Genomic DNA, 9165 nt, shown 5'->3' with positions numbered 1-9165 from the left:
CGGTCCCTTTCGGTGCTTTCTAGGCGACACAGACGGGCATTTAATGCCCTTGTCCCCTGCCGTCAGGGTTAGGTATGATAACACTGTAGCACCTAGCTGTGCCTACTACAGCTCTTAGCTGTGCCTACCACCACTCTTCCACTTTTGCCCTCCGTTGCCCTATGTCGGTAACCCCTTGAGCATATAAAAGGAGGCCCGGGGCAACGTAGAGGGGGGTTAGCCATTTCCATACACTCACACGGGGTTAGCCATTTCCATACACTCACGCGAGGTTAGCCATTTCCATACAGTCACGCGAGGTTAGCCATTTCCATACACTCACGCGAGGTTAGCCATTTCCACACACTCACGCGAGGTTATCAATTACACACACACACACACGAGAGAGCCTTCTCAAGGAAGCCAGGCTCGACCTTGTCAGCGGTCGGAGAGTACTGTAGCACTCCACGCTCCCGAGCTAGAAAGCAATACAATCCACAAAGCAGGAGTAGGGTTTTACGCATCCGTGCGGCCCGAACCTGGGTAAATCGCCCGCGTGCTTCGTCTCGATCTGCTCTTTGCGCGACCTCCACCCCCCGCCGAACCAAAAAGGGACCCGGTCCACCGGTCCCATAGGTGTCCGTGGATCAGCAACCCCGGCAAGTAGATCGAAACGATTCTGCATCTACTACTATTACTCCACTCATTGATCGCTATCCAGCATGCATCTAGAGTATTAAGTTAAAAACAGAGTAACGACTTAAGCAAGATGACATGATGTAGAGAGATAAATTCATGCAATATGAAATAAACCCCATCTTGTTATCCTCGATGGCAACGATAACATAAGTGCCTTGCTGCCCGTTCTGTCACTGGGTAAGGACACCGCAAGGTCGAACCCAAAGCTAAGCACTTCTCCCATGGCAAGAACTACCAATCTAGTTGGCCAAACCAAACGGATAATTCAAAGAGACTTGCAAAGATAACCAATCATACATAAAAGAATTCAGAGAAGATTCAAATATTATTCATAGATAGACTTGATCAGAAACCCACAATTCATCGGTCTCAACAAACACATCCCAAAAAGAAGATTGCATCGAATAGATCTCCACAAGAGAGGGGGAGAACTTTGTATTGAGATTCAAAGAGAGAGAAGAAGCCATCTAGCTACTAACTATGGACCCGAAGGTCTGAGGTAAACTACTCACACTTCATCGGAGGGGCTAGGATGATGTAAAAGCCCTCTGTGATGACGGCCCTCTTCCGGCGGAGCTCCGGAACAGGCCCCAAGATGGGATCTCGTGGATACAGAAAGTTGCGGCGGTGGAATTAGGTTTTTGGCTCCCCTTCTGATCGTTTGGGGGTACGCGTGTATATATAGGAGGAAGAAGTACCCCGGAGGAGCAATGAGGGGCCCACGAGGCAGGGGGCGCACCCTGGGGGGGCGCCCCCACCCTCGTGACCGTCTCTTTTGTTCCTTGGAGCAGGGTCCAAGTCTCCTGGATCACGTTCGGTGAGAAAATCACGGTCCGAAGATTTTATTCCGTTTGGACTCCGTTTGATATTTCGTTTCTTCGAAACACTGAAATAGGCAAAAAACAACAAGTCTGGGCTGGGCCTCCGGTTAATAGGTTAGTCCCAAAAATAATATAAAAGTGGAAAATAAAGCCCTATATAGTCCAAAACAGTAGATAATATAGCATGGAGCAGTCAAAAATTATAGATATGTTGGAGACGTATCAGGCATCCCCAAGCTTAATTCCTGCTCGTCCTCGAGTAGGTAAATGATAAAGAGAGAATTTTTGATGCAGAGTGCTACTTGGCATAATTTCAATGCAAATCTTCTTAACTGTGGTATGAATATTCAGATTAGAAAGATTCAAGACAAAAGTTTATATTGACATAAAAATAATAATACTTCAAGCATACTAATAAAGCAATTATGTCTTCTCAAAATAACATGGCCAAAGAAAGTTATCCCTACAAAATCATATAGTCTGGCTATGCTCCATCTTCACCACACAAAGTATTTAAATCATGCACAACCCCGATGACAAACCAAGCAATTGTTTCATACTCTAACTTTTTCAAAACTTTTTCAATCTTCACGCAATACATGAGCGTGAGCCATGGATATAGCACTATAGGTGGAATAGAATGGTGGTTGTCGAGAAGACAAAAAGGAGAAGATGGTCTCACATCAACTAGGCGTATCAACGGGCTATGGAGATGCCCATCAATAGATATCAATGTGAGTGAGTAGGGATTGCCATGCAACGGATGCACTAGAGCTATAAGTATATGAAAGCTCAAAAAGAAACTAAGTGGGTGTGCATCCAACTTGCTTGCTCATGAAGACCTAGGGCAATTTGAGGAAGCCCATCATTGGAATATACAAGCCAAGTTCTATAATGAAAAATTCCCACTAGTATATGAAAGTGATAACATGAGAGACCCTCTACTATGAAGATCATGGTGCTACTTTGAAGCACAGGTGTGGTAAAAGGATAGTAACATTGTCCCTTCTCTCTTTTTGTATAATTTTTTTATTTATATATTTTTTGTTTGGGCCTTTTCTCTTTTTTTATGGCCCCTTTTTATTTGGGCTTCTTTGGCCTCTCTTTTTTTCGTCCGGAGTCTCATCCCGACTGATGGGGGAATCATAGTCTCCATCATTCTTTCCTCACCGGGACAATGCTCTAATAATGATGATCATCACACTTTTATTTTTCTTATAACTCAACAATTACAACTCGATACTTAGAACAAAATATGACTATGTGAATGCATCCGGTGTACCGGGATATGCAATATGACAATGATGGAGTGTGTCATGATAAACGGAACGGTGGAAAGTTGCATGGCAATATATCTCGGAATGGCTATGGAAATGCCATAATAGGTAGGTATGGTGGCTGTTTTGAGGAGGGTATATGGTAGGTGTATGATACCGGCGAAAGGTGTGCGGTATTAGAGAGGCTAGCAAAGGTGGAAGGGTGAGAGTGCGTATAATCCATGGACTCAACATTAGTCATAAAGAACTCATATACTTATTGCAAAAATCTAGAAGTTATCAAAGCATAGTATTACGCGCATGCTCCCAGGGGGATAGATTGGTAGGAAAATACCATCGCTTGTCCCCGACCGCCACTCATAAGGAAGAAAATCAATAAATAAATCATGCTCCTACTTCGTCACACAACGGTTCACCATACATGCATGCTACGGGAATCACAAACCTTAACACAAGTATTCTTTAAATTCACAACTACTCAACTAGCATGACTTTAATATTATCACCGCCATATCTCAAAACAATTATCATGCTTCAATCTTTTCTTAGTATTCAACACACTCAAAAGAAAGTTTCACAAATCCTGAATACCAAGCATGTTATTATTAAGCAAATTACCATGCTATTAAGAGACTCTCAAAATAATTTAAGTGAAGCATGAGAGATCAATAGTTTCTTTAAAACAAATTCACCACCGTGCTCTAAAAGATCTATGTGAAGCACATAGAGAAAAATTATAACGCTCAAAAGATATAAGTGAAGCACATAGAGCAAAATTACTTAGCTCAAAAGATATAAGTGAAGCACATAGAGAAAAACTACTTAGCTCAAAAAGATATAAGTGAAGCACATAGAGCAAAACTACTTAGCTCAAAAGATATAAGTGAAGCACATAGAGTATTCTATCAAATTTTAATTCATGTATGGCTCCTCAAAAGGTGTGTACAACAAGGATGATTGTGGTATACTAAGAAACAAAGACACAAATAATACAAGACGCTCCAAGCAAAACACATATCATGTTGGTGAATAAAAATATAGCTCCAAGTCAATTACCGATGGAAGTGGACGAAAGAGGGGATGCCTTCCGGGGAATCCCCAAGCTTTGACTTTTTGGTGTCCTTGGATTATCTTGGGGGTGCCATGGGCATCCCCAAGCTTAGGCTCTTGCCACTCCTTGTTCCATGATCCATCAAAAGAATTCACCCAAAACTTGAAAACTTCACAACACAAAACTCAAAATAGAAAAATCGTGAGCTCCGTTAGCGAAAGAAAACAAAAGAACACTTCAAGGTATTGTAATGAACTCATTATTTATTTATATTGGTGTTAAAACTACTGTATTCCAACTTCTCTATGGATTATAAACTATTTTACTAGCCATAGATTCATCATAATAAGCAAACAACACACGAAAAACAGAATCTGTCAAAAACAGAACAGTCTGTAGTAATCTGTAGCTAGCGCAAGATCTGGAACCCCAAAAATTCTAAAATAAATTTCTGAACGTGAGGAATTTATCTATTAATCATCTTCAAAATGAATTAACTAAATAGGACTCTTCAAATAAAAATGACAGCAGTTCTCGTGAGCGCTAAAGTTTCTGTTTTTTACAGCAAGTTCAACAAGACTTTCCCCAAGTCTTCCCAACGGTTCTACTTGGCACAAACACTAATTAAACACAAAAAACACAACCAAAACAGAGGCTAAATAATTTATTTATTACTAAACAGGAGCAAGAAGCAAGGAATAAAAATAAAATTGGGTTGCCTCCCAACAAGCGCTATCGTTTAACGCCCCTAGCTAGGCATAAAAGCGAGGATAGATCTAAGTATTGCCATCTTTTGGTAGGCAATCCATAAGTGGCTCTCATGATAGTTTCATATGGTAATTTTGTTTTATTTCTAGGAAAGTGTTCCATTCCCTTTTTAATGGAAATTGAAATCTAATATTCCCTTTCTTCATATCAATAATCGCACCAACCGTTCTAAGGAAAGGTCTACCAAGAATAATAGGGCAAGAAGGATTGCAATCTATATCAAGAACAATGAAATCTACAGGCACATAATTCCTATTTGCAACAATAAGAACATCATTAATCCTTCCCATAGGTTTCTTAATAGTGGAATCCGCAAGATGCAAGTTTAGGGAGCAATCATCAAAATTACGGAAATCTAGCAAATCACACAAAGTCTTGGGAATAGTAGAGACACTAGCACCCAAATCACACAAAGAATAAAACTCATGATCTTTAATTTTAATTTTAATAGTTGGTTCCCACTCATCATAGAGTTTTCTAGGGATAGAAACTTCCAACTCTAGTTTTTCTTCATAAGATTGCATCAAGGCATCAACAATATGTTCGGTGAAGGCTTTCTTTTGACTAGAAGCTTGTGGAGAATTTAGCACGGATTGCAACAAGGAAATACAATCAATTAAAGAGCAACTTTCATAATTAAATTCCTTGAAATCCAATATAGTGGGTTTAGCAACATCTAGATTTTTATTTCTTTCAATCCTACTTTCATCAATTTCATCATTAAGATCTAAATACTCCAAATTTTTAGAACGCCTTATAGGTAAAGGAAGATCATATTCAGTTTCATCAAGATTCATATTGCAAAATAAAGATTTAGTAGGAGATACATCAATAACTTTTAGATCTTCATCTTGGTTTTCATAGGTATTGGAAGAACACGCTTTAATAAATGCATCTTTGGAAGCACGCATCCTAGCGGTTCTTTCCTTGCACTCATCAATGGAAATTCTCATGGCTTTGAGAAACTCATTGATATCATGCTTAGGAGGAATAGATCTAAGCTTTAAAGAATCAACCTCAAGAGAAATTATATCAACGTTTCTAGCCAAATCATCAACTTTAAGCAATTTCTCCTCAAGCAAAGCATTAAAATTCTTTTGTGAATTCATAAACTATTTAACACTATTCTCAAATTCAGAGGGCATATTATTATAATTTCCATAAGAGTTGTTGTAGGAATTCCCATAATTATTAGAAGGATTACTAGGATATGGCCTAAGATTAAAATTCCCTCTATAAGCATTGTTACCAAAATTATTCCTACCAACAAAATTCACATCCATAGATTCATTGTTGTTCTCAATCAAATTAGAAAAAGGCATATCATTAGGAACAGAAGAAACACTCTTAGTAGCAAATAATTTCATAAGTTCATCCATCTTTCCACTCAACACATTAATTTCTTCTATGGCATGCACTTTTTTATTAGAAGATCTTTCAGTATGCCATTGAGAATAATTAACCATAATATTATCTAGGAGTTTAGTAGCATCTCCTAAAGTGATTTCCATAAAAGTGCCTCCCGCGGCCGAATCTAAAAGATTTCTAGAAGCAAAATTCAATCCGGCATAATTTTTTTGTATAATCATCCACAAATTCAAACCATGAGTAGGGCAATTACGTATCATTAATTTCATTCTCTCCCAAGCTTGTGCAACATGTTCATGATCAAGTTGTTTATTGTTCATAATATCGTTTCTAAGAGAGATGATCTTAGCGGGAGGAAAATACTTAGAGATAAAAGCATCTTTGCACTTGTTCCATGAATCAATACTATTCTTAGGCAAAGACAAAAACCAAGCTTTAGCACGATCTCTAAGCGAAAAAGGAAATAGCTTCAATTTAACGACATCATTATTGACATCTTTTTTCTTTTGCATATCACATAAATGAACGAAGCTATTCAGATGAGTAGCGGCATCTTCACTAGGAAGGCCGGTGAATTGATCTTTCATAACAAGATTCACAAAGCAGTATTAATTTCACAAGATTCAGCATCGCTAAGAGGAGCAATCGGAGTGCTAAGGAAATCATTATTGTTGGTATTGGTGAAGTCACACAATTTAGTAGTATCTTGAGCCATCGCGACAAGCAAGCAATCTAACACACGAGCAAACAAAAGCAAACGGGCAAAAAGAGGCAAATAGAGAGGGAGGATAGGGACAGAGAGGGCGAATAAAACGGCAAGGGTGAATTGGGGGGAGAGGAAAACGAGAGGCAAATGGAAAATAATGTAATGCAGGAGATAGGGATTGTGATGGGTACTTGGTATGTTGACTTTTTGCGCAGACTCCCCGGCAATGGCGCCAGAAATCCTTCTTGCTACGTCTTGAGCTTGCGTTGGTTTTCCCCGAAGAGGAAGGGATGATGTAGCAGAGTAGCGTAAGTACTTCCCTAGTTTTTTAGAACCAAGGTATCAATCCAGTAGGAGCCCACGCTCAAGTCCCTCGTACCTGCACAAAGCGATAGCTACTCGCAACCAACGCGATTAGGGGTTGTCAAGCCCTTCACGGTCACTTACAAGAGTGAGATCTAATAGATATAATATTTTTGGTATTTTTGGTATAAAGATGCAAAGTAAAAAATTAAAGGCAAAGTAAAAAAGCAAAGCATGATTAAAGTAATGGAGATTGATATGATTAGAATAGACCCAGGGTCCATAGGTTTCACTAGTGGCTTCTCTCAAGAACATAAGTATTCTACGGTGGGTGAACAAATTACTGTTGAGGAATTGACAGAATTGAGCATAGTTATGAGAATATCTAGGCATGATCATTTATATAGGCATCACGTCCGTGACAAGTAGATCGAAATGATTCTGCATCTACTACTATTACTCCACTCATCGACCGCTATCCATCATGCATCTAGAGTATTAAGTTAAAAACAGAGTAACGCCTTAAGCAAGATGACATGATGTAGAGAGATAAATTCATGCAATATGAAATAAACCCCATCTTGTTATCCTCAATGGCAATGATACAATACGTGCCTTGCTGCCCCTTCTTTCACTGGGTAAGGACACCGCAAGATCGAACCCAAAGCTAAGCACTTCTCCCATGGCAAGAACTACCAATCTAGTTGGCCAAACCAAACGGATAATTCGAAGAGACTTGCAACGATAACCAATCATACATAAAAGAATTCAGAGAAGATTCAAATATTATTCATAGATAGACTTGATCATAAACCCACAATTCATCGATCTCAACAAACACACCGCAAAAAGAAGATTACATCGAATAGATCTCCATAAGAGAGGGGAGAACTTTGTATTGAGATTCAAAGAGAGAGAAGAAGCCATCTAGCTACTAACTATGGACCCGAAGGTCTGAGGTAAACTACTCACACTTCATCGCAGGGGCTAGGATGGTGTAGAAGCCCTCCGTGATGACGGCCCTCTTCCGGCGGAGCTCCGGAACAGGCCCCAAGATGGGATCTCGTGGATACAGAAAGTTGCGGCGGTGGAATTAGGTTTTTGGCTCCCCTTCTGATCGTTTGGGGGTACGCGTGTACAGGGCCGGTCCTGGGATTTTGGGGGCCCGGGGCGAAAGTAACATTTGGGGCCCCTTAATATAATCATAACAAAAAATAATAATTAGTTTCATTCTACACGAAATGTTACCAATAAATACTTAATTAGATCCAAAATCCATATTTACACATTATTATCTTAAAATATTTCTTGTAACTATCTTTGATGCAAAGTCGCTTATGATTGTGTCGATGTCAATCTCATCCTTCTTCCCCATGCATAATGTTACCTAACCATTTAAGCTTTATTGGGTCATTGTTATGGCAAATGGTCCTTCAATAATTTCAAGTTTGAAAAGCCTATTTTAGCTATTGCAGAAATCACATGCACAGTAAATCCGAATAAATGTTTACACATCATGAGTTTTTTAAACCCTTTTTCAATGAAGTGATTCATATGAACCAAAACAAACAAATATTTAACATGAATTTTTGTTCTCACCTTCTAGAATTTCTTCTTGGTCAACTACTTCTATCAAACTGATTCCTCCCTCATAGCATGAAACTTTGTTTGAAATTGTGGGGAACAGTAATATGATATACCTCAGATTGATTTGATCGGGGCAATGATGTGATGTGGGTGCTCGGCAATATACGCATGCACCAACTCCATCAGTGTTGATTTTTAGGAGCCAGGTGATGGTCGTGCTGCGTTTTCACTGCGTACAGCGCCTTGAGACTAGCTAGCCTTCTACGACTTGGGATCTGAAGTTTGGAACAAGGGAATAGAGAATAGGAAATTTGGGATGAACACATGGCGCACGATCGTCTCTTTTTAGGAGAATGTTTCCCGATCGCAAGGAATAAGGAAAGAGAACGGTACTGTGTCAAAAAAATAGGAAAGACGACACCCGCAAAAAAAAGAAAGAGAACAGGAACGACTTGATTTACGTGTGTACGCTGATCTTTTTGGAATCCCTCGCGATCTGATTTACGTGATTTATGTGCGTACACTATTACCTGCCATCCCTTGCTAGGCTACTTTTTTTCAACAAGAAGCTATGCGCCTATGGGCTAATACGCCAGAAAGGGGGCC

The sequence above is a fragment of the Triticum urartu genome, chromosome 5, assembly GCF_003073215.2.
Source record: "Triticum urartu cultivar G1812 chromosome 5, Tu2.1, whole genome shotgun sequence".
NCBI lineage: Eukaryota > Viridiplantae > Streptophyta > Magnoliopsida > Poales > Poaceae > Triticum > Triticum urartu.
The sequence above is the reverse complement of the archived record's forward strand: the minus strand, read 5'-3'. Positions refer to the sequence as shown.